Here is a 27,107-nt window from a genome sequence, read left to right as displayed (position 1 = left end):
TAAGTAATATTGATAGGTATGTACTTTTGCCATTTTACTGTTTTCTGATGGTTTTTATAGTTCCACTCTGTTCCTTTCTCCTCTTTCTACCCTGTGATTTGGTAATCTCTTTAGTGTTATGTTTAGGTTTCTTTATCATTTTCTTTGTGTATTTATTAAGTAAATATTTATTTATTATTAAATAAATAAATATCATTTTCTTTTGTGTATTTTTGCTTTGTGGTTACCATGGGAATTGCATATAATATCCTTTGTATATAACAGTCTATTTTAAGTTGATAGCAACTTAAAATTAAATACATTACAAAACTCTATCCACCCCATGTTTTGTTTTTGGTGTCACATTTTACATATTTTTATTTTATGGAACCCTTAACTAATTATAGTTTTAGTTTATTTTAGTACTTTTGTTTCTTGACCTCCACACTAGATATATGGATGATTAATCCACTACCATAACTAAATATTTACCTTTTCCAATGAGATTTTTACTTGTGTATGTTTTCTTGTCTTTAATCAGTGCCATTTTTCTTTTCAGCTTAAAGAAGTCCCTTTAACATTTCTTGTAAGGCTAGTTTAGTTGTAATTAACTTCTCTAGCTTTTGCTTATCTGGAAAAGTCTTTATCTCTCGTATTCTGAATGATAATCTTGCCCGAGTAGAGCAGTCTTGACTGGAAGCTTTTTCCTTTCAGTGTATTAAATAATGTCATGCCACTCCCTTCAGGTCTCTAAGGTTTCTGCTGAAATATCTGCTGATAGCCTTATAGGAGTTTTTCTCTTCCAGGTAAATTTGTTTTCCTCTTGTTGCTTTTAAGATTCAGCTTTTTCTCTTTTTTTAATTAATTAATTAATTAATTAATTAATTATTTATTTATTTAGAGTACAGGGGTAGGGTGGGGAGGGGTAGAGTGAGAGGGAGAGAGAGAACCTCAAGCAGACTCTGCACTGAGCACAGAGCCTGATGCAGAGCTCAATCTCAAGATCTTGAGATCATGACCTGAGCTGAAATAAAGAGTCAGATGCTTTAAGTGACTGAGCCACCCAGGTGCCCCTAAGATTCTCTCTTTATCTTTAACTTTAACATTTTAATTATAATGTGCCTTTGGTATGCATCTCTTTGTGTTTATCTTACTTGGAACCCTCTAGGATTCCTGGACCTGTATATCTATTTTCTTCCCTAGATTAGAGAACTTCTCAGGCATTATTTCCTCAAATCAATTTTTTGCCCCTTTTACTCTCTCTTCTCCTTCTAGGATCCAAATAATGCAAATTATTCTGTTTGATGTTTTTCCATAGGTCCCTTAAGGTATTTTCAGTTTTCAAAATTCCATTTTCTTTTTGCTGCTCTTTCTGGGTGAGTTCTATTGCTTTGCCTCCCAGCTCACTGATCTGTTCTTCTGTTTTAGCCCATCTACTGTTGTACCCCTCTAGTGTATTTTTCAGTTCAGTTATTGTATTCTTCGATTCTATCTCTTTGTTGAAGTTCTTACTGTTTTCATCCATTCTCCTCCCTAGTTTGGTAGCATCTTTATGACTATTATTTTGAACTCTTTATCAGGTAGATTGCTTATCTTTGTTTCAGTAAGGTCTTTTTCTGTGGTTTTGTTTGAAACATATTCTTCTGTCTCTTCATTTTGCCTGATTCTCTGTGTTTGTTTCTATGTATTACATAAAACAGCTACCTCTCCCAGACTTGAAGGAGCATCCTTGCATAGGAGAAAAACTGTGGATTCCAGAAAGCAATCCCCTTGGTCTCAAGGGCCAGGTGCTCCAGGGGTGTCTCCTTTGTGGGTTGTGGCTTCCCAACAACAGGGACAGGGCTGAAGATACAGCACAGGGGAGATGGTACATTTTCCCAGACAGCTACGACACAGTTCCACACGAGAGCAAAGTGGGCAGTATGTCCACCTGGCTTGTTGTGGCACAGCTACAGTGCAGGAGAGTGAGGATTGCCCACTTGTACCAGCAAATTAAAGGGAGACTGTCAAAATGGCACCCACCAGTGCCAGCATTAGCAGAGTAAGACCACAAAAAGGGCACCTGCCAGCACTTCCATCCCTTGAGAGAGTCTCAACAGTTTCCGGTTTCCAGCAGTAGTGAGTCTCTTTCATAGTCTAGGTGCTTTTCAAACTTCTGCTTTTGTACTGGGTCCCAGCATGAGTGACTCTGTGTGTCATCCCATGTGGGGTAGGTTCTCCACTACCCACAGTTCTATAGTTCTCCTGGGCACAATCCCCATTGGTTTTATGTTTGGGGGGCTGGTCTCTCAGGTGTAGGACCCAAGGGCTGCGGTTCCTGATATGGGGCACAAATCACTCACTCCTCAGGAAAAGTTTCATCTTGTTGAGATTCTCCTGGTTGTGTGCTGCTGCACCTGGGGAGGGATTTCTGGCAAGAGCACATTACCAGAATTGGCAATTGAGCACATTGCCTCTTCTACCCATCTTGATATGGCCCTTTCATCCTTTGTCATGGAGGCACCGGTCATCTAGTTTTTAGGACTTTGGGGGGGAAGTATTCCTATATGTAGCTGTAGACCTACTGTGTCCATAGCAGGAGGGGAGTTTAGGCTCTTCCTACATCGCCATCTTGAACCACCTACAGAATCCCAGTTAAGTTCTGAGGAGTTACATGTTAAACAAGTTTGGGAACCTTTCTTAGCCTAAAAAGCATGTGCCAGTGAGCTTGCATAATGAAAACAAATTAGAAAATAAGAAAAACCAAAAGTGCATTTTCTCCAATTATTATACATGTTGTACCTACATAAAGAATCAAATATCTCCTAAGGCAGTCATGAAATTTTGGACTCATGACTAATCCATTCATCCCAAGAAAACATTTAGCCTTTAGAAAAGGGCATTATCTCCTGGACTAAAAGCAGATTGCAAGCTTCATTATTTGACCTTTTCATTTGCCTTCTCTTGAGCCGCCACTTCTCCCTCAATCATAAAAGGGAAAATGAGTATCACTGGGGCTCAGGGGAAAAGACCAGAAGAGACCTACTCTGTATCACTGATCCAGGAACTAGGGGCAGAACCCTATGTCTTGCACCAAGTTATTTACCAAATCATCAAGAGCAATAGCATGCAAAGTAGAAATGAGAGGGGGAAAGACGGTATCTAGCAGAGGCCAGGATATAATGGTTGGGAAGAGAGACATGATGTGTCCATTATGAGGAAGGAAAACATTTCACCAGTACCAAGCTTCTCCAGCCCACACTGATTCTCCTTTTGCTAATACACAGGAAAAGGGCCACCATGACAAGTACATGTTGTTCCAACCCTCGCCACAGCTGACTGGTCCAAGTTGATATCCATCCCAGACTGAGTCAGTCAGCTCTCTTCCCCAGGACTGTTGGTCTGGGACCAGAGAGCATGAGTCAGTCCTTTGCAGTGGCATAAACTGTAAAATGCATACATCACAGGAGGATCTGAAGTCATCTTTCCCATTTTATCTGCACCTGGTCTGCAGTAAGAAACACCAAAACTGACAAGCTGAGAGAAACCAAGAGAGAGGGAGACAGTATCAGATGCATTCAAGTCCCTGCTAGTAAAGCCCACCTATGGCCCTGGTCTTCTAGCAATTTCACTGTCTGACTCTTCCTTCAGTTACTCTACACTTAGCCACGTATGAGAGGGGTGGTATGGCCCAGCACCATAAGAATTTCTCTTAGTTACGTACACAGACCCAGAGTGCAACAGCCAATCCTTACAGGATACAAAAAAATAATAAATTAGGGGCAAGAAGATCAATTCTGCTCCACACATGAGATAATTTGAGTTGGGGTTTTGTTGCTTATGAACAAGAAAATCTAAATACCTAATGAAAAAAACAAAGATGTTATGCCTAAGTCCCTACGAATATAATAGGGGACTCAGCAGATGATTTGTTTGAGAAGCAAAGACCTTCATGACATTTGGCCATCTGAGTTGCACACGTCTTTGCCTTGCTGATCCTGGAGCTCTTTGGAAGCTGATTGCTCATATATATGGATATACGTTTTTGCACGTATACATGGGCTTATGACTATTGGGCCTCTTCTTATCACCAGAGATTAAAATCAGTATGTCCTCTCCCTGATTCAATGCAGTCCCAAGATAATGTGAGATGACTGTGAGGGAGGAATTTTGCAGCCCTCAGAGAAGTTCTGACAGTTTACAATTTTCTAACACTATACGAAAGACTTTGAGAAAGCATATAAAATGCTAATGTGATATGTATTAAATGTGAAAGCATATAAAAGGTTTATATGATAAGATTGATTAGAAGACCAGGTCTCATGCGAGCAATTATAGCTGACACCTGAAGGCAGATTTCATTTCTAGCATGTCAGTGTCCACAATGCACCTGAGTAAAAGGTGATGTTCCCCCAAACTGCATGATAGAATTAATAACTTTTGATATTTAGATTGAACACTGCGACTCATGCTAGTTTTCTTGTCCATATCCAGGTAGACTATTTTACCAGCCTTAAGTATTTAAAACATCCAAATTAACATTCAATATCACTTGGAAAGATTAAGCCCTTTACCAGGAACAAGCTTTGTCCCACGGGGAAAAAGATATTATTAATTTTGCATAAATTTTTAATTTTTATATAAAAGACTTTAATATAAATTTTAAGATAAAGTATATAACTTTATATAAGATCGTAGAATAACATATGAATTGATTCAGGTAACTTTTATTGAAATAAATTCCAGTTCTCTTCGTATCAACATCTCAAAGGCCACTTTAAAAGTGGGTGCTGAGGGACGCCTGGGTGGCTCAGCAGTTGAGCTCAGGGCCTGAATCCAAGGGTCCTGGGATCGAGTCCCACATCACGCTCTCCATGGGGAGCCTGCTTCTCCCTCTTCCTGTGTCTCTGCCTCTCTCTGTGTGTCTCTCATGAATAAATAAATAAAATCTTTTTAAATAAATAAATAAAATAAAAGTGGGTGCAGACAAGTCCATGTTTTCTCAAACCTCCCAAATGCCCAATTCTTAGGGCTCAAGAGCTCCCAAGGCACACAGATCTGCTCACTGTGAGTCAGCAAGGGCAAGAGGCACAGTTTTCAGCTGGCCCCGCCATCGTATAAGCCGATGCTGTCAAAGTTAGCTCCTTCTCTGGATTTTGCAGATCACTAACTCCTGAACTTCTAGCAGATTGGCCTCTTCATATAGTGAAAAGTGCATTTCTTTCCCAGCCTCCTATACACCACACAACGGAGAAAGGAGGTGAGCACAAATGGTTGAGGGTATCGCTTGGTGATTTCCCAGCAACGCAGGTGCAGTTCCTACTACCAACTGGACAGGGCCTCAGAGAGCGCCAGCTGCAGCCCCATCTCGTCCCCTCGTCCTCCAGTGACGTTCTGTGCCTCTGGTCTGAATGGCTTTGCCTTTCTCTCTTAAAATGCCACAGGGAAGAAGTGAGCTGAGTCAGCTGAGCTAGCTACCAAGAGCAACCTCCCCCCGCGGCCACCGTCACCGCCGCTCCCCCACTTAGTGGCCTTAAGCACCTGCGCCACCTGTCCCTAGAAGGGCTGCACCAAGCCGTGTGTCCGCACGCACCTTGATTTATAAGCTGCAGGGCGAGAGAAAACGGCCTTCAAATGGTTTCAGGGTGGAGATTTCTTTTTTAATGAGCGTATTTAGGTTGTTAGGAGTCAAGTTCAAAATTCGAGTCACATATGAACAATGTTTATAGGAGGAGGCGTAACCTGATGTTCAAATTCATCTGCCTCCCGTTTTGAAGTCGTTCATCTTTAAAATTCCTGTGCCGCTTCTGCAGAGGTGCCCGGAGAACGGCCCCACCCATCTATAAGTAAGAACCGAAGCTCTCTGCATCGGTCACAGGTTCCGGCACCCCGGCACCCTGGCACCCTGGCACCCTGGTACCCTGGCACCGGGCAGTGAGCGCGTCTGGAGAGGAGGCAGCGCAAGGGGCCGAGCGCGGTCAACGGCAGCTCCCATGGGCTCTCGCCCCCTTCCAGGCTAACCCTTTAGGGCCGGTCAGAGTCCCAGCCACCAGCCCAAGGCACGGCCGTCACCCTGGACCCACCGCCTCGGGTCCCACGGTCGAGCCGAAGCCGCCAATAGGCTCGAAGTGGCATCGAGGGGAGACCTTAGGCTTAAGATAAGAGGATGCGTCTAACTGGACTATGAGGCTGAGCTTCGAGGGCGGCTCCCAACCAGCCAAGTCGTTGGCAGACTGCCGGCAGGGCCGGGCCCCCAGGGGATGCGGGCTCGATGCCCCAGGGCCGGGACCCCAGGGGACGGGGACTCCATGCCCCCAGGTCAGGCCCCCAAGGGACGCAAGCTCAATGCCCCCTGACCAGGCCCCCAAGGACAGGGACTCAATGCCCCCGGGCCCCCAGGGGACGTGGGCTCGGTGCTGCCAGGCCAGATCCCCAGGCGACACGGGCTCAACGCCCTGACGCCCTCCCTGGAGCTCCACCCGGACGCCCCGCTCCCGCAGGTGCCCCCTCTTCCAGCAAGGCCTGCTCCTTCCCAGTCCTTCACGCCGACAGCAGCGGAAAGGATGTCTGGTGTCACTGGATCCAGTCCCTGCAGGGCCCGGCTAGCTTCTCCCCTAAAGGCTCGGGCGGGAACAGCTTGGGCCTCGGGGCCGCAGGACGTGGTCGCAGCCCGTCACCCCCCGGGGCAGGGTGGCAGCTGCCCACATGACCCCCGCACCCGGGGCCTGGCCCGGCTCAGATAAGGCCACTCTCCAGGGGAAGCCGAGGCGGGGTCACCCACAGTCGGTGGCCCCGTGAGCTCCGCTCTACCAGCCTGAGTCCCTTCGGCCCCTCTCGGCCCCCCACCCGGGGCAGAAGGCCAAGGCCCTCATGGCAGCCTGGTCCCCCAGTAAAGCCCCCCCAGGGCAAGGAACCCCCTGCACCTCGCCCGTCTACAGCCGGGGTGTGGCCTGCCACCCCCTCCCCCCCATCACCGTCACGCCTGCAAGCCCTCGGGGGCCGGGCACAGCCCCAGTGCTGCCTTCCGGAGCTAGGAGGGAGCTGGCAGCTCGTGCACCTGCCGGCCGCCCCGTGCTGCTCTCCCGGGGCCAGGGCCACCCGGGCACGTGTAGGCCACAGCCCGGCCCCGCAGCGGGGTCACCAGCAGGCCGCCCTCGGCCCACGGCCACGGCCACACTTAGGAGTCAGCGGGCAGCCTAAGAACCCCCTCATAAACAGGCCCCGCCTCAGGGTAACAGCCTGGGTCCCCCACCGAGCCCCTCGAGGCCGGAGCAGAACCGAGCCTGTCGCCAGGTCCCCTCTAAGCCCTGCTCCCCAGGATGATGCCCCTTCAGCACCGGGGGCAAAGCATTTCAAATAGTCTATTTTCTAATATTGTAGTCGGAGGAGAGGCTGAAGCCCGGCAGGCACGCCTCGTGCCCTTTAACATCACCCTACCTGTCTCTATCCCTGTCCCCATGGCCGCGAAGGCCACGACGAGCTGTCGTCCGGGTCCGGGCCCACTGCGCCCACGGGCGAGGCCTGCTCGGGACACCCCAGGGAGCCCAGGCAGAGCGTCCGGTCCACCTGCTGCACAGAGGACGGCTGCCACCGCGGCCACTAAAACCGGAGTTAATCAAAACGAAATCAGATTCAAGATCTAGTTTCTCAATGGTGCTGGCCGCATTTGGAGTACTCAGAGCCCACGGGTTGCTGCCTGCCACGCTGGCCAGGGCAGACACACAATATTTCCGTCACCAGAGAAGCATCTAGAAGGCCCTACCGGTGCCTGAGCCTGTTGACTGAGGAGCGGCCCAGGCCTCCAGGGGCCGGACCGGGCACCTCGGGGATATGGAAACAGCACACCTGGCTGTGCCAAACAACACCATGCTGTTCTGAAGTCCATTCTTTAAGTAAAATGAAAAAAAAAAAAGAAAGAAATACACGATCCACTCTTACCTCGGGGAGTCCTGCCAAAGTACTCAGCCTCTGCAGCAACCTGTGAAACTTTTATGCAGAATAAAAAAGGAGCTTGATTTTCATCTGGATTCCAGTAAAAAGTAGGGGGCAGGGAAAATTTCTCTATTTGAACTGAACGCCGCATCCTTTGCAATATTTCACGAAGTTCATCTTTGCTTTAATTATCACTTTGCATAAAAAAAAAAAAAGAATGGGACTTTTTTCCTTTATAAAGCAGGACTCCAAGGTTCTAGAGAAAGCATTCAAATTCTTACGCGCCTTAGATCGACCACCGCGTAAGCACAGTTGCTCCATGATCTGCCTCTGGAGAGCACAGCAGAGGATTTTTTTTTTTTTTCAGGTTTACTGAAACCGCCACGTCTCTAAAATCTAAGAACAAGAGAAAGTTGCTAATAAATTTTAAACTTCCCAAATAGTTACTTCAGAGAATGTAAGATTACGAGAACAGCCAAATTCAAATTCCACGCTGCTTTCTGAAAGATGAGATGACCTCCTGATAGGCTATAAAGTCTGTGGAGCATCTGTTTTGGGAACATATGTACTTAAAATTCCCCACATGTCAGCTTCAAGTTACTACAAAATATAAGGCGGCACCAGCTGCAAGGAGAAAAGGAGGGAAAGCTGTTAGCAAAGTGGCAGGAAATGTTCGAGATTTTAATGGGACCAAGTCTCTTTACCATTTGCATATCACGATCCTAGGAAACAGACCGAACAGAGGCTAGAAACCCTACCCCTTCCCCCTGGAAGGTAATTCTCCCGTGCTCCCGATGCGTTTTCCCTTCCGACCTCCCTATTCAGGAGCTGTGGTAGGTTTGATTCCTTTTTAATTGAAGCATAATTGACACACGATGTTACCTTAGTCTCAGGTGTGCAGCATACGGGTTGGACGAGTTTGCAGGTTCTGCTGTGCTCACCGCAAGCACAGCTCCCATCTGTCACCACACAACGCCACTGATTACACTTCTGGCGCTGCACCTTTCATCCCTGCGACTTCTTCAGTCCCCTGAAGTCCGTCCCTTCCTCTCTCCTTCGTCCGTTTTTGCCCAACCCCCCTAGCCCGTTCCCCTTGGCAAGCGCCAGTTTGTTCTCTGTATTTATGGCTCTGTTTCCGCTTTGTTTTTTAGGTTCCACATATAAGTGAAACCACGGTATCTGAAAGACACGTTTTTTTGTCTTTCTCCATCTGACTTACTTAGCACAATACTCTCTAGGTCCACCCATGTCCTTGCAAATGGCAAGGACATTTTTTATGTCCATTGTTTATTTTTTCATTTTTTTATCGCTGAGGAATATTCCATTATACAGACACATACACAGATACCTAGATAAATAGACACAGACAGACACAGATAGATAGCTCAGTATCTACAGCAAAGAAGAGATTGATACAGGGCTGTCTATCGATAGCGATTTCTTCTCTACCCATTCATCCACTGGTGGGCACTCGGGCTGCTGCCATAGCTTGGCTGCTGTAAACAATGCTGCGGGAAACAGAGGGCCACCTATATCTTTTCAAGTGACCCTTTTCATTTTCTTTAGGTAAATACCCAGTTGTGGAATTACTGAGTCACATGGTATTTCTATTTTTTATTTTCAGGGGAACCTCCACACTGTTTCCTATGGTGGTTGTACCCGTTTATATGTGGTAACTGGTGTCCCATTCCCACCAACAGTGCAAAAGGGTTCCCTTTTCTCCACATCCTCACCGACACCTGTTGTCCTTTTGATAGGAGCCATCGTGACTGATGTGAGGTGGTACCTCACTGTGGTTTCAATTTGCTACTTCTTTTTAACCAAAATGCCTTCCCCTCATTCTTTCTATATCCAAACATTACCCATCTGCACAGACCAGTCCAGTTCTCACACTTTCCATGAGAGTGGCTTCATTTCATCTAGCCCACAAATTCCTAATTCTCTCTGTACCTCCAGCAAATACCAAAGGATCATACATCTGCAACGCAACTGCCCTCCTTCTGCTCTGACAACCTGATCTAATCTCCTCACGTTTGTGGATCTGCTCCCATTTCATGACTTTCATACAGACAGTGAAGTGCCCAAAGCTACCTCTCCCCAGAACTCATCCATATTCCCAACACCTATTCCATATCTCCCCTTGGAAGCCTAACAGGTATCTCAAATGTAAGAGGTCCAAAGCAGAACCGATCCTTTTCCACATCTGCTCCTCCTCAGTCTTCCTATTTCAGTAGGTGACAGCCCCACATTTCTAGGATACCAGCCATCTGACTCTGCTCTCTCACTCATGCCCTGCTGCCTACCCTCAGTAAATCCTACCTCCTGCACTCTTTCCAAATTGACCACGAATACCGCCTGCACCACATCCACTGCAACCATGGTGATCTAAGCCAACATCATGTGAATTGCGATGGCCTCCTTCCAATTTTGCCCTCTCTTCTATTATTTATTCCAATAGTAGCCATTGATTTTTTTTAAATCATACAATTAATCAGTCATTTTTTGGTGCAAATTCTTACAATGGCTCAACTCAGTCCTTCAGAAAAGAAAGAGAAGAAAGAAGAAGAAGAAGAAGAAGAAGAAGAAGAAGAAGAAGAAGAAAGAGGAGGAGGAGGAGGAGGAGAAGGAGGAGGAGAAGGAGGAGGAGAGGAAAGGGAGGGAAGGAGGGAGGGAGAGAGATAAAGAAGGAGGGAGGGAGGAAAGGAGAGAACATCTATGCAATAACCTCTAAGGCCCTGCATTATGGATGGCCCGCCCCCTTATGCTTCTGACCTCTTCCTACTCTCCCTCTGGCTTACTTGACTCTCACCACTGGTCTTCTTGATGTTTTGAGGGTGAAGCACAATGTTACTGCAGCACCTTTGCATTTCTGCCTGGAAGGCCCCTCCTGCAGAGGTCCCCAAGGCTCCCTCCCTTACCTGGTCCAGGTACTCATGGGAAACCTTCACCGTGGGGTTTCCTAGGACCACCATATGTAAAGTTACCAACTGCCTTCCATCCACCTCAGACATTCCCTCTTCCCCACTTTAGTTCCGCCATAGCTCTTAGGACCATCTAACATGCTGCATGGTTTCTTATATCTTTCCTTATTTTCTGCCTCCGCCCTTGTAGAATGTAAGCTCCAAGGGGCCAGGGATTTATGCGAGCCTTAGTCACTGCTTGCTTCATCCCCAGAGATCTTTTCCTGTTTCATTGTGTTTCCACCTCTAACTGTGACTGACACAAGTTGATCCTCAAATATTTAAAGAGAAAGACAGAGAGAAGCCAACTACAAGTCCCACAAGGACAGTTGCCATGTCTCTCCATTTCTTTCTACATCCCTGGATAAGGCCCAGAAAAAAAGTACTTGTTGCCTGACTATTGCTATGTTTACCTTGGCAAATGTAAAATATTAGGTCATTCAAATTGTTGGACGTGCTCAAGGGAGACAGTGGTGATGCAGTATTAAAAGACGTAACAATTTTTAAAAGATTTCAAAGCTATTTAAACTTAAGCCCATAATCTCGATTCAAGTATGAACAATTCTCAAAATCACCAATAGGAGACAGCTTCTTAAATGCTGCCAAAAAAAAAAAAGATAGAACTACCTGTCCAAAAAAGATGGTAAGAGAGAAACCTCAATGCTGTCATTTATTGGGTAAATTACAGCAACTAAAATTTCATTGCCAAGCCCAAAATAAGTCATTTGGGTTGGGAGTTTGTTTTTTTTTTTTTCCATTAGGTTGGTTATTAAAATGGACAGGTGCTTTTAATAAGTCAACAACACTTTGCCAAGCGATGAGAATGGTGATGACCTAGACAAACTGTTAGGGGAATTACAAAACTGGGTCAATGCAACAGAGAAAGGAAGAGCTTTTCCCCTCCCCTGTCTACAAGGAAAAGGTTGTGCACCCTGTCATCTCCCAAACAACCAGTATTTAACAAGGAGACTTACTAGTCAGTAAGTCTCAGAAATGGTTCAATCTTTCTACACATCCAGAGTGTTGCCTATAACACATCAACAACTACAGACCAACGACACACTACATTTTTTTTTCACATAAGATAATCTGAATATTTTTGCAGAAAGCTTTATGGAAATCCTCCATCTATAAAATGATTGAGTGCCCCAAAAGGGGAATGCATAACAGGCCCAAACCAACCCTACCTAGTTTTTTTTTTACTGCACTTAGTTCAGGCCCATAGAGAAAAGACCCACATCTCTTCCAAAGTTCACTGAGCTAGTGCAGGACAGAGCCAACTGCACGGATACATCTCTTCTGCTTTGTACAAAAACTTCAAGTAGAATTCTTTTATCTGTGTATTTAAAAAAAAAAATACCAAACACTAATCAGCATCCTATTTGTGGGCTACAAAAATTGACTTTTAATTGTCAAGAAAAATAGTGTTGTGTGTCAGGTAAGGATGACAAGACTGGCATGACAGTGGAGACAATAACAAGGGAGCATTGTTCGTGAACTCATCTGTTCATTTTTTCGGCAAACACTGAGTAGGGAGGCTCTGCTCATCAAATATCTAGTGACTATCTATCTACGTTGTGCCAAAGCTTTCAATGAGTGATGAACTAAGGCACCGTGCGTAATGTTTAAGGGAACAAGAAAGGTGGCCTCTAAAAAATGAGAGCCGAATTCAAAACCAGGAGCACAGCGTGATTTGGAATCTTTGCCAAGACAGCTCAAGGTAAGGAACCATGAGGCCCTGAATTAAATTATTATTACAATGTCTTTTATCACTTGGAAAAAGAAATACGCATCAATTGTCCACGAAATTTCAAAATTCAATTCAGAGTTTAAAAATGGAATTAAATGTATACAGCTAAGGCCAGGTTTTTTTAATAAGACAAGAATAACTAAATGGGAATATTGATGATTCATTAGAGATAAGCTTGAGTTCAAATAACAAAACATTTGACAAAGAGTCTTAAAAATTTAGAATGGCAGAGAACAGATAACTAAAACTTATTAACAGCAGAACATGTAAATTTAATTTAATTGTAAAGTGAAATTGGTATCAGATTTTGGCTTTTATTATCCTAACATTGCCTAATAATTCTTTTTTAGCTTATGAAGAAAACCTAACTCCTAGGCCACTATAAATTGTCTGCTGTAAATTATGTGGAGGCTGACCTACAGAGATGCAGATTAGTCTACCTTTAGAGAATTCACAAAGTCTAATGATTACAATATGAAAAACAGCCAGTGTGAATCCTTAGTCTTCCTTCTAACCCAAAAGATTACAGATGGCTACCCTGTATTCCTCTACTCCCTACAACCTCCGCAAGGTGAAATCCTACCTATGCTATCCCTTGGACATCTGTAAGGGCCTCCGCTCCCCACTTAGAGCACTGCAGATTTTACCAGGTCCTCACCAAGGAAAGGGTGAATCTGACAGGAGCCAAATTAAAAAAAAAAAAATCTAAGGCTGGTATCGGTGGGGCAAGGGGAGATAAACATCTTCTGTAATCCTGAAGATGAAGGGAAGAGCAATGCACATTTTGTATATATTCAGGATTTTGTCTTTTCATCTTGATGTTACAGCTCTATGATTAATTGCACTGCTTTGCTCAGAAATGCCTCTGTCAGAATAAAATCTGAGTCTTCTGCAAATTCTTCTTTTCTGAAATATTATTCCCGCTATTAGCATAAATGTTTCGATATTTTTGTTAGGGGTGTGTGGGTGTGGATATGGGTGTGTTTGGGAAAGTCATTATTTGTGTTTTGACTGCCTGTGACTCTCTGTAGTCTAAAATATAAAACTAAAGGGGAAAAATGCATACCTTGCAGGTCTGTACTATCTCAACATGCTCTTCTCTTAAAGTAGATGCAGGGATTTTCTAACAGTACATTTTTGATCAAAAGGTTTATACACAACACACAAACTCTTCTAGATAAAGAGGCCAGGGGCTTGCTAGAAAAGAAACAAAGACAAACTATCTAACTGTAAATTCACATAATTTAAAACCCAGAAGAAACTCAAGACACCAGCTAAGCCAATATTTCGTGTTGTACCAAATACACTGGTCCTTAAGATGCGCCTCCCAAAGGGGGGCTATTGTTGAACAGGTTTGGGGTTCACTGAGTACTCTACTTCCTTTCAGACTTTGGGATGATACCCAGTTACTAAAGGTTCTGAAGCCTTGCAACTTAAAAAAAAAAAAAAGACATTATTATGCAACCCATTGTTTCCCAAACATATTGGACCATCACACACTTCTTTCTGCCTTCAACATTCCACAGAACTGGTGTCTCTTCTTGCCAATCCTGTTCTAGAAGTGCTGATCTTGTATAATCATCTAACAGATGAGGAAACTGACATTCAGAGTTAACTCGTTTGGCCAAGATCCGGGAATTAACTCGTGGTTGATAGTTCAGAATAACATGACTAGAGTTTAGATAAAGGTAGGAAAGAACCAGAAAGCCCAGCATCTTTCCTTTCCACCCACACCTCACTGCAAAAGGGTTGCCTCTCCTGGTCTCTGTCTCACTCCCCTCAGACTCCTGGAGTCCCTCAACTCTACCTGGCTATCTGACCAGACAGTGCTCAGAGGCATTCATTAGTGAGTACGTCCTTCCCACCCCCACCCCCTACCCCTCACCTCCAGGGAACCTCTTAACAATGACTTACCAGGGAGTGGCTTTCATGGAGGCTATGGCAGGACCAGGCAGATAATTTTTTTTTTTTAAGATTTTGTTCATGTATTTGAGAGGCAGAGATAACGAGAGAGAGAGAGGAGCACAAGCAGGGAGGAGAGGGAGAAGCAGGCTCCCCGCTGAACAGGGAGCCCAACTTGTAGGGCCCCGACCCCAGGACCCTGGGATTGGGACCTGAGCCAAAGGCAGATGGAATGTTTCCTCAGACTGATCATAAACTAGGTGATTCCGGTCCTCTAGCTTTCTCTCCTTCACTCTTTTCCTTTCCATCTTCCGTGGTCAACCTTATTGAGTACAACACTTCTCCCCCCGGAGAGATTAGAAACCCTCATGCAGTGTCAGAAGCACCCAGAAGCTGCAGGGGAGGAGTCCACCCCCAGCCTACGACGTCTCTGGGCGCTCTAGAGCACTCTGCACTTCCTCAATTCGCCCCACCTGGCTGGCAATTACCCCTTCCGGCAGAGGTCTTGCCCAGAGAGCTCCAAGCTGAGAAGAAAGTCCCGTTACAAAACGTGGCTTTTTAAAAAATGCTAGCCCATGACATGCTATCCATGCATTGTCCTTCATTTAGGAAGCTGAGCCTCTAAATAGCTTTGGTGGGAAAAATGTCTTTGGCATCCTGTTGATCTTCACTTGCCTGGCGCGGCTCTACCAAAGTACAACGCTGGCAACGGTGGAAGATGAACCCAGAACTGTTTCTCAGAACTGGGTGGAGTAAATGTTGATCCTGCCACATCTCACCTGGTGCTCCTTAAAACAACATTTTAAATCAGCTGGCTGTGATTCCAGTCTATGACAATGGGACAGGAAGAAGAGCATTGGCTATTAGAGATTAGATCTTGCCTCGTCTAGGTTTCTGTTTTAAAAGTGCCAGCCCTGGGCCACCGGGGTGGCTCAGCAGTTGAGCGTCTGCCTTGTGCCCAGGGTGTGACCCCGGGGGTCTTGGGATCGGTCCGTATTGGGCTCCCCGCAGGGAGCCTGCTTCTCCCTCTGCCTGTGTCTCTGCCTCTCTCTAGGTCTCTCATGAATAAATAAATAAAAATCCTAAAAATAAAGAAGCGCCAGCCCTAACTATGCATGTTACTTTCTTCTATAAGAAGGGGGTCATATGGGAGATGATTCATGAAAGAGTTTTTCAATAGCATAGAAAGATTTTATATATCTTTATCTATAAATAGCAAGTTTGATATACTGTCCTCTATTTTATTCTACTAGAATAAGGACCAAACACACTGAACATACGCTACCTACATGGTTAGGTAGCCACCATGTCACCTAGAGACGAAGAATACTATTGAGGTAGTAACAAATTACATATGAATAATAAATCTGGGTGATGGGAAGGAATCTGATTATTTTCCTTCTCCAACATTTCTGTTGTTTTTGTTTAACAGAAATGTTCTATGTACTTTAAGAAGCATTGTACAGCTTAGTATGAAAGTATGATGCAGACAGTGTTTTATTTCCACCTGTGAAGATGGCATACTTATCTTTCTCAAGTCCTAGGTCATGGGGACTAATGGCTTAGAGTCTGTTCTACATAAACCTCAATACCTAGAAGGTATTTCTAGGAAACAAAAGCAGAGAAAGTGTCTTTGAAGAGAACAGTCACAACTTGTGGTATCTGTTCTTCATGGACATCCAGAGACTACACTTTGCATCGGCAGAGAAGCAGAGCCGAGTAAAGGTTAGCGAACCAACCCATCCCTTCTATCTAAACCGATCTCTTGCGATGCCCCTAGCCTGGCCTTCAGAGCTTTTTCTCGATGAAAGTACGAATTCTAGTCAACATATTTGTTGAGGGATTACTCTGTGTAAGACAGCATGCTTATGCTAGCACCCAAGAGAAAGACATTATGAAAATAATAAGCTGAATGTGAGAAACATGTCAGTATGAAATACAAGCATAAGTAAAAGAGTATAATCTTTACTGATGAGAGGACAATCGGGGGACAAAGCTTCCTTGGGGAGGTTGCATTTGAACCAGGCCTTGAAGGATGAAAAGGATTGTCAACTGGGAAATAATGGATGTGAGTACATCCCTGACCAAGGATATGTCTGACCAGGAGTCGGAACTGCTGCAAAACTCACTCAGCTGGGTGACTGGTAATATGAATTAAAAGAATTTCATAAAAGAAAACTCTTCTATGAAGTTATAGACATAAAAGAAGAACCACGTACTTCTAATACCAGCCCTTTGATCTTCTCTGGAAATATACAACAGAGGTGCAGAATATTACTTGTACTAAAGTCAGTATTTTTAAGTGGTAATATTTTTAGGACACTTGAAAGTGGGCTTTTCTCCTCTTCCAGATAAGGAATTCAATGTGTTCCACATGAATAATCAAGTCAAAGAACAGTGAAGATCTACAGAGCAAGGAAAGAACAAATTCCAGGGAGATGTGCTAGATTATTTACTATAGATCTCAGGCTCTTAGAAGCCAAGAACTCTGTCTGACTTAGCTTGGTCTAAATACCACCATCATACCACACTTTCAGTTGCTCAAAACTATCTCATTAAGTCAGCATTAATGGAGTTTTTAATGGCAAAAAAAAAAAAAAAGTACGTTGGTTCCTACTCATCTAGGAATCTAAAGTCTAGCTGGCACGGCCCCTTGATTTTATAGGTGAAGCAAATGGGAGTCCACACAGCGGGTGACTAACTTGCTAAAGGTCACCCAGCTAGTTAATGGCAACCAGTTGAACTGGAGGAAACTAAATATCTTGCCCAAGCTCATGCAACTAGTGGGACAGAATTACAACCCAGGAGAGCCCAGGCCTCTAACCTCTACTGGGCTCCACTTCTCTGCCAATGGAAAATAAACATCATCCCGCACAAGGACGCAGAGCGCTGTCGATGAAAAGCTGCGCAAATAAAAAATTAGAGGGTAATAAATGCTAATATTCTAAGTGCAAGGAAGTGTATACATTATCTAAATTGCTTTAATGGCATCAAGGAACTAGTATTTCTAGGTGTCTTGATGGAATTTGAATAATGTGTACATTGGCTAACTGACACGATTCTGTACTGAAAAGGAGAAAAATGACAGGAGGATAGTGCAAACTTCATTTCTCCTGCTTTCCACGCATAAAACATTAAGAAATATATTTTTGAAAATGGCCACCCAAAATCCTGCTGGTCAAACACAATACCTAAATTGTTACACATTTGGAATGCTTAAAGATACTTGTTTTGATAATTCATATAACAATCTCTTTCTTTTTTTAAGATTTTATTTATTTATTCATGAGAGACACTGAGAGAGAGGTAGAGACACAGGCAGAGGGAGAAGCAGGCTCCATGCGGGGAGCCCGATGTGGGACTCGATCCAGGACCCGGGGTCATGCCCTGAGCCAAAGGAAGATGCTCAACCAGTGGACCACCCAGGTGCCCCTCAGGTTAACAATCTTGATTTTCTTTTCCATGGCACAGACTGAAGGACGATCCTGGGTTTAAGAACTCTTACATCTGTGGCTTCTGAAAGGTCTACCAAAGAAATGAAGACTCTGCGCCTAGTACTTCTATCTCCCCTAAGAGCCTATTATGTGGTAATAACTCACGGACACACCTACATGTTTCTTGGACCTATTTTTAATTTTAGTCTGCATGCCATCTTGGCAAGAGGGAGAATGAGGCTGACCAGGTGGGAGGGCAGGGCGTGGACAAGGTTTTTACACAGCCTTTGGGCTTATTACTTTCTGTCCAGTGCCAACAGATGTTTTCTAGTCCTAGTTTTCCACTTTCGTGAAAAATAATCTTGGCAAACTCACTCTATGTGTTCAACAGTGCATGAGAATCTGACTTGCAGTGTCCATCTAGCTCTTCTTTCACAGCAACACGATAAGGATAGAAAAGTTCACAAGGTTACGAGTTATGGTAACTATGACCCCTGGTTGGTTGACTGAGTGAAATCACCTGATCATAGGGACATCATACTTGGGGTGTCTCTCACTGCCATGATTCTGGAAACTGGGCACATCCCTTATGGAATCCCGAAAGCTTTGTCTAGGCAGCTGTTATAAGACATCGGCTCCCAGGAGCACCGGCCTCTAGGCCAAGATGGTTCCCACATCTGTCCAATGGGGGGTCTTATCTCCTCACACCTGAGCTGTGCTCCATGAACGGATGCAAGGATTCCCACAAAGGAATGCCTGATGGCAAGCTGTGGTTCCCGTCCTCCGGTCTTCTGGTTACATGCTGCCGTGGGTGACCAGCAGTAGCCCTGCAGTCAGATTAGTGGAACCAAAGGAGCTCTAGTAGGTATGACAGGAATCTTTATTATGTATGACAAGGGTCCCATCCCTTGAGCCTTTTATCCTTCTGGGAAGAGTTCTTTTCTTTATATCTGTAATCAGATACTAGCCACCTTCCCCGAGTGCTCATTCACCATCCTGTACATTGGCCTGATCATTTGAGTGTTCTAATCCTGTCCCTTCATGTCTATCCTTCTGGAGGAATGACAGTAAGAGTTGCATGCAGTTGCATGCAGTGGGGCACCTGGGTGGCTCAGTCGGGTAAGTGTTCCACACTTGGTTTCAGCTCAGGTCACGGTCAGGGCCCTGAGATGGAGACTGTGTTTGAGTTTCTCTCCCTGCCCATCCCCAGCCCCGAAACATTGTCAATCAATCAATCAATCAATTTTTTAAAATATTTTTTAAAAAAGGGTTGCATGCAGTAACATATATATCAGATTTGATATATAATAACAAGATAAACTTCCTTGTTCTTCCACTAAGATTCTGACAAACCAGATATATTATTATTTTGACCCCAGTAACTTACTGCTGTGAAAGATGTTGGTGAAGAACATACATTGACTCCCGGGTTTCTTCTGGGGATCTAGTGTTGTACTCAATTGTGAATATTTAATAGTTCATGGTATACATTTCTCTCTTGCAAAGATTCTAGCTTAACGGGAAGGGGCAGAGGTCACTGGGATCATACCTATGGGGTGGGGGGGGGGGAGTCCAAATCCAGGAAGGAAGGTGGTGATCCCAAGTTCAGGCCTCAGAGAAAGGTAATATCCAAGCCAATGAAAGAAACAAAACCCCCAAAACATAGGGAAAAAATGAAATAAGAGATGGAATCAAGTGATAGGATCCAGATCAAAAGTCGAGAATAAGCCAGAGGATCCTAGATAATCAACTCAGGCCATTTTTGTGGCCCAGGAATTAGTTGTATAGTACAAGGAATGTCAGGATGACTTACAGATCACAATTAAATTAAGGCTTGAATGAATCATATGACCTCAAAGGATAAAATGGGCCTTGGGATCTCTCCTTATTTAAAATTTCTGTGGGGGAAATTTTCTGTGCTTCTCCCTCTGCCTGTGTCTCTCTCTCTCTCTCTCTCTCTCTCTCTCTCTCTCTCGGGGTCTCTCATAAATAAATAAATAAAATCTTTAAAAAAATAATAAATAAAATAAAATTTCTGCGAGTTTATTGGGGCTTTCATCTATTTTATTCAATTAAAAACATTCACCAGTATTTACTGGGAGACTGCCATGAACCCGACATCAAGGCAAGCACTGTGAAGCCCAAAGGGAAAGAAACAGACTTGGTCTGTTTCTCTGCCCTCAGAGGGTGTACAGTCCACAAAATAGTCAGCAATGCTTCCAATCACTTGGCCCTGTATATCCGGATAGCTATGGTAAAAATGGAATGAATCTCAAGTTCCCAGTTCTTACTACAGAAAGGAGAGCACAAGTGTTCATCTTCAGCCACACTTTTTCCTAAAAGCAAATCTAAGGAGAGCATTTACACATGCAACCTTTTATATACAGAGAGTGCAGGGCAAAATGTGCAACTACAGATTTCTAGAAGACCTAGATACGATCATCAAAGCACCCTTTCTTAGTACAACAGCATGAAATCTGAGGTTATAACGCTACATCCTATATTCATAACACTTTTTCTTATAAGAGCAATACATGTTCATTGTAGGGAATTTAGAAAACAATGAAGTAAAAGAGTAAAAGAAGACAGTTTTTTAGCAATCTTGGGACACCTGGGGGGCTCAGCGGTTGAGTGTCTGCCTTTGGCTCAGGGCGTGATCCCAGGATCTGAGATCTAGTCCCTCACTGGGCTCCCTGTGGGGGGCCTGCTTCTCCCTCTGCCTGTCTCTCGACCTCTATCTCTCACGAATAAACAAATAAATCTTTTAAAAAAAAAAAAACATTAGTAATCCCATACCACCCAGAGATAGTCACTGTTAACATGGTGATGCATTGCTTTCTACCGAGATAGATGAACAGGTGAGTAGAGAGGATTTATATGAACTTACTCAACAACACATTTTCAAAACATGGTATCACAGTATATCCTACTCTCCTCTTAATATTGACTTTAACTTGGCGGACACACTTTTCTTTAGAGGGTTAAGAGCATGTTATCCTGCTCTGTTGACTGCTGATGGGAATAGAATTTAAAACCATCTCCTAGAAATGTGCTTGGGATTGCTTTTCCCAAGTACACTTATCCTCAATCTTCCATTTTGCCTTTAATCTTCTATTATTTTTCTTCCCGTTTAGGTTGTCTTTTAAGTTATTCCTATGGTTCAACTTTACCAGCTTGATTTTTACTTACTCATAAGAACTGCATGCCATCTGTGTACATTTATAAAAGTTTAAATAAAATCATCCCCAAACTACTTCCTGGAAGAGCCTATTTGTCCACTCAGAGAAGTGTCTATTTACCTTCACTGTTTGTTTCTTGCTTCTTGGCCAAACAAAAAGGTCATGAATAGGGAGGGAACTGAGATTTGAAATCTGGCTAGGCTTTTTGAAAGTTTAAAAAAATCACATTTTCTGCAACGCTGTAGCCACAAACATATTTCCTCCTTTAACTCCAATCCATTCTTGCCTCATTCTACAAAATATGTTGCACTTGCTGTCATCTGTGTTGACTTTGAACACCCATCTCCCAGTTGTCCATGGAGACACGGATCTGGTCTGATGGCTCCAGGGTCCTCCCTTAAACCTTCCTCCTGAGAGGAACCCTAAGGACACCAACCAATGCTCCAGAGAGCTGTCACTTACACACTAAGTTTCTTCAACACACTTGGGCAATGGCCACCTGGTCTTACTGCATCTGCACTTAGTGCATCTGCACCTGGTCTTTATCTGCATCTAATCTGTGGATTAGGTCTGGAATATCCTGGGCACTTACCATTTATTTGCTCTATTTCCTCCAATGTGATTATTGCTCCAGAAAGCCTGGGTTTAAGAATATTACTCAGCAAAAGGTGGAGCCAAGAATTCATTCACACCCTATTCTTTTTTTTTTTTCTCTGAGTATATGCTTGGTATAATGTAAGCCAGGAGCTTCTACAATTCTCATTTCACAGTATTTAGGAGTGTTTCACTATTGTTTTAGGAATTCATGGCAAGGATCTTTTCAAATTCATTTTTGGCTCTCTCATTTTTGTGTCCTGAGATGTCACCCTTTGAGAGCTCGATTCAGTTATCTGACCCGTCAAAAATTTCTTTTGCATTACATATATCTAAGTAAGAATTATTTATTTTTTCCTATGTAATCGGTGTTTCAAATAGCTTGAATACAAGACCTTTTTTTTTTATCATAAGTTCCTATAAGGAAATTCATACACTCCCCACTTTCTTATGGATAATTTAATTTTTAAGTATTTATTTCCTTTCTTTTCCTCTTACATGTCTGCACTGAATTGTCTTTTAGAGAACTGATGATGTACTTGATGTCTTTCTTTGGAGTCCTCTCTCCCATTATAACATCAAATTGAATTGAAGTGAAATATATATATTCACCATTACGTGCTCCAATCTGCAGTGCATCTGTGAGGCACTCAGTGAACGTTTCCAGAATGAACGGATGATACCAAGGGCTAACAATCATGGGGCATTTACTGGGTGTCACGTTCCATGCTAAGCACTGGATATGCATCATCGTGTCATTAATTCTCAGGCACTAGACTGCAAACACCCCTGGCAAAGAGTTTGCGCACATATCCCTAGCACCTCTAGCAGTGCTGGCACTCGGTAGGTGCTCATTGAGTACTGCCATACGGAGAAACTGAAAAACTGCATGAGGTAGGTGTCATTACTATTCATGTTTTACACATAAGAAAACCTACATATCTTCTCATGTGCCTCTGTGAAGCACAGACAGGTTCAATTAATTTCTGGAGTCCCACAATTCGTATGTGAAGCCAAGACTTGCTTCCAAAGCCCACGTACTTAACTAGGACTTACTACTCGTAAACTCACTGCCTACCTACATTAAGACAGACAAAAATCAATTCTATTCATCTTAACAAATATTATGCAATGCCCAGATAAATATTGTGAGCAATAATTTTCCAAAAAAAGATTTGTAAATGACAGGCTTTAATAAATAATTGGATAGGCGGATAGATATGTGTGTGCTCCCTATTGCTAACCATACAAGTAAAACAAGATTCCTCCCTAATCAATATCTTCTGTTGCATCTGTACACTAGTTAATGAGGATTTCAGGACTTTTTGATAAATGATGTTTTTCTTTCCTGAGTGGTTTCCGGGTTTATTTAAGTAATCTGTTTTGTCAACTCTTTTTAACATAAGAATGGCACTAATGAAATAATCATTTATTAGGTCTTCCTTGTAATTGTCTACAGAGGTTATGAGGAGCTTCTGCTTAGAAAGCCAGACTTATGTATTTCTGTCCCTGTTACAAACATTTCTGTCACTAGTGGCTCCTTGATTTTCCTGGAACACTACCACTGGGACATCATTCTTCAGGGCTTTACTTGTATATTTAACAACTCATTGATAAAAATAATTTACCCCTTTCAAAAAGGCTAGTTCCTTAAAAACACTATGGGCTTTCTCCCTAAATCCTTATCAGCCCACATCTTCGGGGGAGTTAAATGATACTTAGCAGAGACCAAATCTTTTTGGGAATGGTACGTAATGGTCCTGAAGCCACGGGCTGAATAGTAAAAAAAGAGGTGCAGAAATTAGGAGTAGGAAAACACTGAAAATGTAGCCCACACGAAGGAAGGAAGGGCAGGAGGGAGGAAGGGAGCAAAGGAAGTAAGAAAATAGAAAAAAACTTGACTTGAACTCTACTATTCACCTTGGAAAAATCATAATCTCTAAGATCCTCGGCTATCCTACCTGTAAAATGGGGGTGACAAAAATGTGACTTCCTCACAGGCACTTTAATGGCAGATCTTGATGTGCCATGTATGGCATGACACAACACATGGCATGGTTTTCTACTTGGCATTAGTTGCCTGTGTTCGGCCCCAATTACGCTTTCTGTAATATAAACATTCATCTTAAAAAGACTGCCCACAGCTTCAAAATATGGACCCACGAATCCTATCTACCTTTTTTGGTCTGGAAGCATTTCCCATTTTCTTAACCCAAAGAACCAACTCGCAGTTTTTAGCCACCTTTGTGTACCTACAGGCTCAGAAAGCTTACTGTGCGCTCTGAGGACCTGAGTTCTATAAAACCTGTTTAAACAAGGAAGCCTCTTTTAAGTCCTGTTTCAGTCCGGTGCCTTTGGTCAAGGTGGAAACTAAAATTGAAAACGGATAGATGTTTTACATTTAAATGGGTTTAACATAAATGTGCATTAAGCCATTTCATGGACGGGCGCACAAATATCTTTTGCAAACTTGGTACACGTGAGCACATATACAGGAACCGTTCATGTCTCCCAGAGAAATAAGGTGCAGACCCAAAATTTTAAGCAGCTATCCTGAGTCCTCTCACTCGAAAGAAAATGTAATGGCTTTAAGGGAATTGCTCTAATGATATCACGGCATCTGCACCGGCTGGCCAGAGCGCAGTGTATGTCACCGTAGTTCAATTTAACAAGAAATAAGCTGCTCCCTGGAGAATCGAAACTCCCTGGTCTCGCACAAAGAAAATTGAATTTTGGAGGTCACACTTTGGGGTAGATTACCAGAGGGAGAGGCCGAGCATTCCTGCTGTCATATGCTCCGGGAGGTCCGTGCTTGCCCCCAGCAAATCGCCACCTGAGGTCTGGGCCGCCTCCACGCCCTCAGCCAGGAAGGGAGCCGTCGCAGGCCCCCCGGGGAAGGGCTCAGGGACAGGTCCCCTGGGGAAGGGCCAGGGACAGGTCCCCCGGGGAAGGGCTCAGGGACAGGTCCCCCGGGGAAGGGCCAGGGACAGGTCCCCCGGGGGAGGGCCAGGGACAGGTCCCCTGGGGGAGGGCCAGGGACAGGTCCCCCGGGGAGGGGCCAGGGACAGGTCCCACGGGGGAGGGCCAGGGACAGGACCCCGGGGGAGGGCTCAGGGGCAGGTCTCCCGGGGAAGGGCCAGGGACAGGACCCCGGGGGGAGGGCTCAGGGGCAGGTCTCCCGGGGAAGGGCTCAGGGACAGGTCCCCCGGGGAGGGCCAGGGACAGGTCCCCCGGGGGAGGGCTCAGGGGCAGGTCCCCGGGGGAGGGCTCAGGGGCAGGTCCCCCGGGGAGGGGCCAGGGACAGGTCCCCCGGGGGAGGGCCAGGGACAGGACCCCGGGGGAGGGCTCAGGGGCAGGTCCCCGGGGGAGGGCTCAGGGGCAGGTCCCCGGGGAAGGGCTCAGGGACAGGTCTCCGGGGGAAGGGCCAGGGACAGGTCCCCCGGGGAAGGGCTCAGGGGCAGGTCCCCCGGGGAGGGGCCAGGGACAGGTCCCCGGGGAGGGGCCAGGAACCCCGGGGAGGGTTCAGGGACCGGGACAGGAGGGTGGCGGGGTCCTCGCAGGTCTCCCGGGGAGGGGCCGGAACCGGGACAGGGAGGCCCCCCGGGAGGGGCCAGGGAGCGGGACAGGAGGGCGGGGGGCCGGGCCGGCCCCAGACACAGCAAGTTGTGCGCTGCCCGGTGCGGAGCGGGCGGGGGCGGGGGCGGGGGCGGGGGCGGCGGGTCCGAGGGGTCGGAGGGGTCGGAGGCCCGGGCAGCCCGGCCTGAGCGCCCCACGGCCCTGGCCCCGCAGCAACACGTGGGGGCGCCGCCACGCCGCCCCTCCGCCCCTCCGCCCCTCCGCCCCTCCGCCCGGAGTTCCTGCGGGGCGTCCGCTCGGCCCGGGGAGCGGCGGGCGACTCTCGGGGCGCCTCCTGCAGCCCTGAGCTGGGCAGCCCCGCGCCCCCGCCCCCCGCCCCGCGCCCGCGCACACGCCCCCCAGACCCGCCCCGGCCGCGCGGGACCCGAGCCGCGGGCGGGATGCCGGCCCCGGGAGGGCGGCGCGGGCTCCGGGCACCGGGCGGCTCCGCGGCGGGCGCCCCCCGCCGGCCCACGACCCGCACCGCTGGGCGCCGCCGGCTCCGAGCCCGCCTCTACTCACCCGGGCTGCGCGCGGAGTCCGGCCGCCAGCGCCAACCCGCCGCCCCATCCCACGAACACTGCGGCGCCCCCAGAGTGTGCAATGCGGAGCCCCGCCAGCGCGCAGCCCCAGCCGGGGAGCGCGGGGAGGGAGCGGAGGGGGCGGGGCCGGGACGGGGGCGGGGCCAGGAGGGGCGGGGAGGGCGGCGGGGGCGGGGCCAGGAGGGCGGGGCCAGGACGGGGGGCGCCCGCCACTCCCCCCCGCCGGGTCCCCGCCGCGCCCCCTCCCCCCGCCTGCCCGCCTGCCTGGCGGGCCGCGCTCCAATCAGCGCGGGGGGGCCGAGCCCTCCGCGGGAGGCGCTCGCCCCAGGTGGGGGAGCCCGGCCCGAGCCCCAGCCCGCGAACTCCTGCCGGCTCGGCGCGCCGACCTGGACTCGCACACCTGCCGCGAGGCCCGCCCCGGGAGCGGTGTTTGCTCACGTGGCACCGCGCCCTCCGGGGTCCCCCCGGGTCCCCGCAGCCCCCCCCCGGTCCTGCTCCCGCAGACTCCAGGGTCCCCGCAGACCCCCCCGTCCCGCTCCCGCAGCCCCCCTCCCCCGGCTCCCGCTCCCCCCATGGGTCCCCGCAGGCCCCCCCGGGTCCCCCAGGCCCCCCCCGGGTCCCCGCAGACCCCCCCGGTCCCGCTTCCCCCCCCGGGTCCCACAGTCCCCCCCCCGGCTCCCGCTCCCCCCCCCCCGGCTCCCCCCCTCCCCCGGGGCCGCGCGGAAGCCGCAGCACCTGCGAGCTGCAAGCCAGAGGCGCTGCGAGCCGGGCCGACCCCGACAGGAGAGCGGGCGCCCCGCGGCGGGAGGAAGCGGGGAGGCTGCGGGCACCCGGGCTCCGGGCAGGCGGGACCTCCGTGGCGCCCCCGCCCCCGCCCCCAGGCTCCCGGGAGACACGGAGTTTTCCCTCCCCCGATATGAACCCGGGTACCCTGGAATAGACGCTTGGACCTAAAGCCTCGGAGGGGGAAGGGCGCAGGGCCCTCCGCTCGGGGCCGCGGGGTCGGGCGCAGGGCGCGGCGTGGACCGGGAGGCTCCTCCTGGGACTTTGTTTTTCAAGGGTCTTTCCAGGTAGGCCTGCTCCGACCCCTCCTGCTCCCGGAATCTACTTCCTCTCAACGGAAAAAGATCTTTCTTAAATTTTTTATTTAAATTCAATCTAATTAGCATATGGCCTATTATTAGTTTCAGAAGTAGAATATAGCGATTCCTCAGTTGCAGACAACACCCAGTGCTCAATAC

The 27,107-nt window shown here is 46.9% G+C and overlaps 1 protein-coding gene across 3 annotated transcripts in view; it reads right to left on the bottom strand.

The window, feature by feature from the left end:
- LYPD6 (LY6/PLAUR domain containing 6) overlaps nucleotides 1-26,706 on the bottom strand; it is a 123,878-nt gene extending 97,172 nt beyond the window's left edge. Inside the window, exon 1 of one of the 3 annotated variants that reach the window (XM_041740010.1) lies at nucleotides 26,602-26,706. The gene's annotated coding sequence lies outside the window, so the exon portion shown is untranslated. Of the gene's footprint in view, nucleotides 1-24,469; nucleotides 24,628-25,846; nucleotides 25,967-26,601 lie in introns of those variants that run through there. The other 2 variants (XM_041740008.1, XM_041740007.1) reach the window with 2 other exon arrangements.
- Nucleotides 26,707-27,107: the final 401 nt, after the last annotated feature.

The sequence above is a fragment of the Vulpes lagopus genome, chromosome 24 (genome assembly GCF_018345385.1).
Source record: "Vulpes lagopus strain Blue_001 chromosome 24, ASM1834538v1, whole genome shotgun sequence".
NCBI classification, from domain to species: Eukaryota; Metazoa; Chordata; class Mammalia; order Carnivora; family Canidae; genus Vulpes; species Vulpes lagopus.
This window is presented reverse-complemented; position numbering and strand designations above follow the sequence as displayed.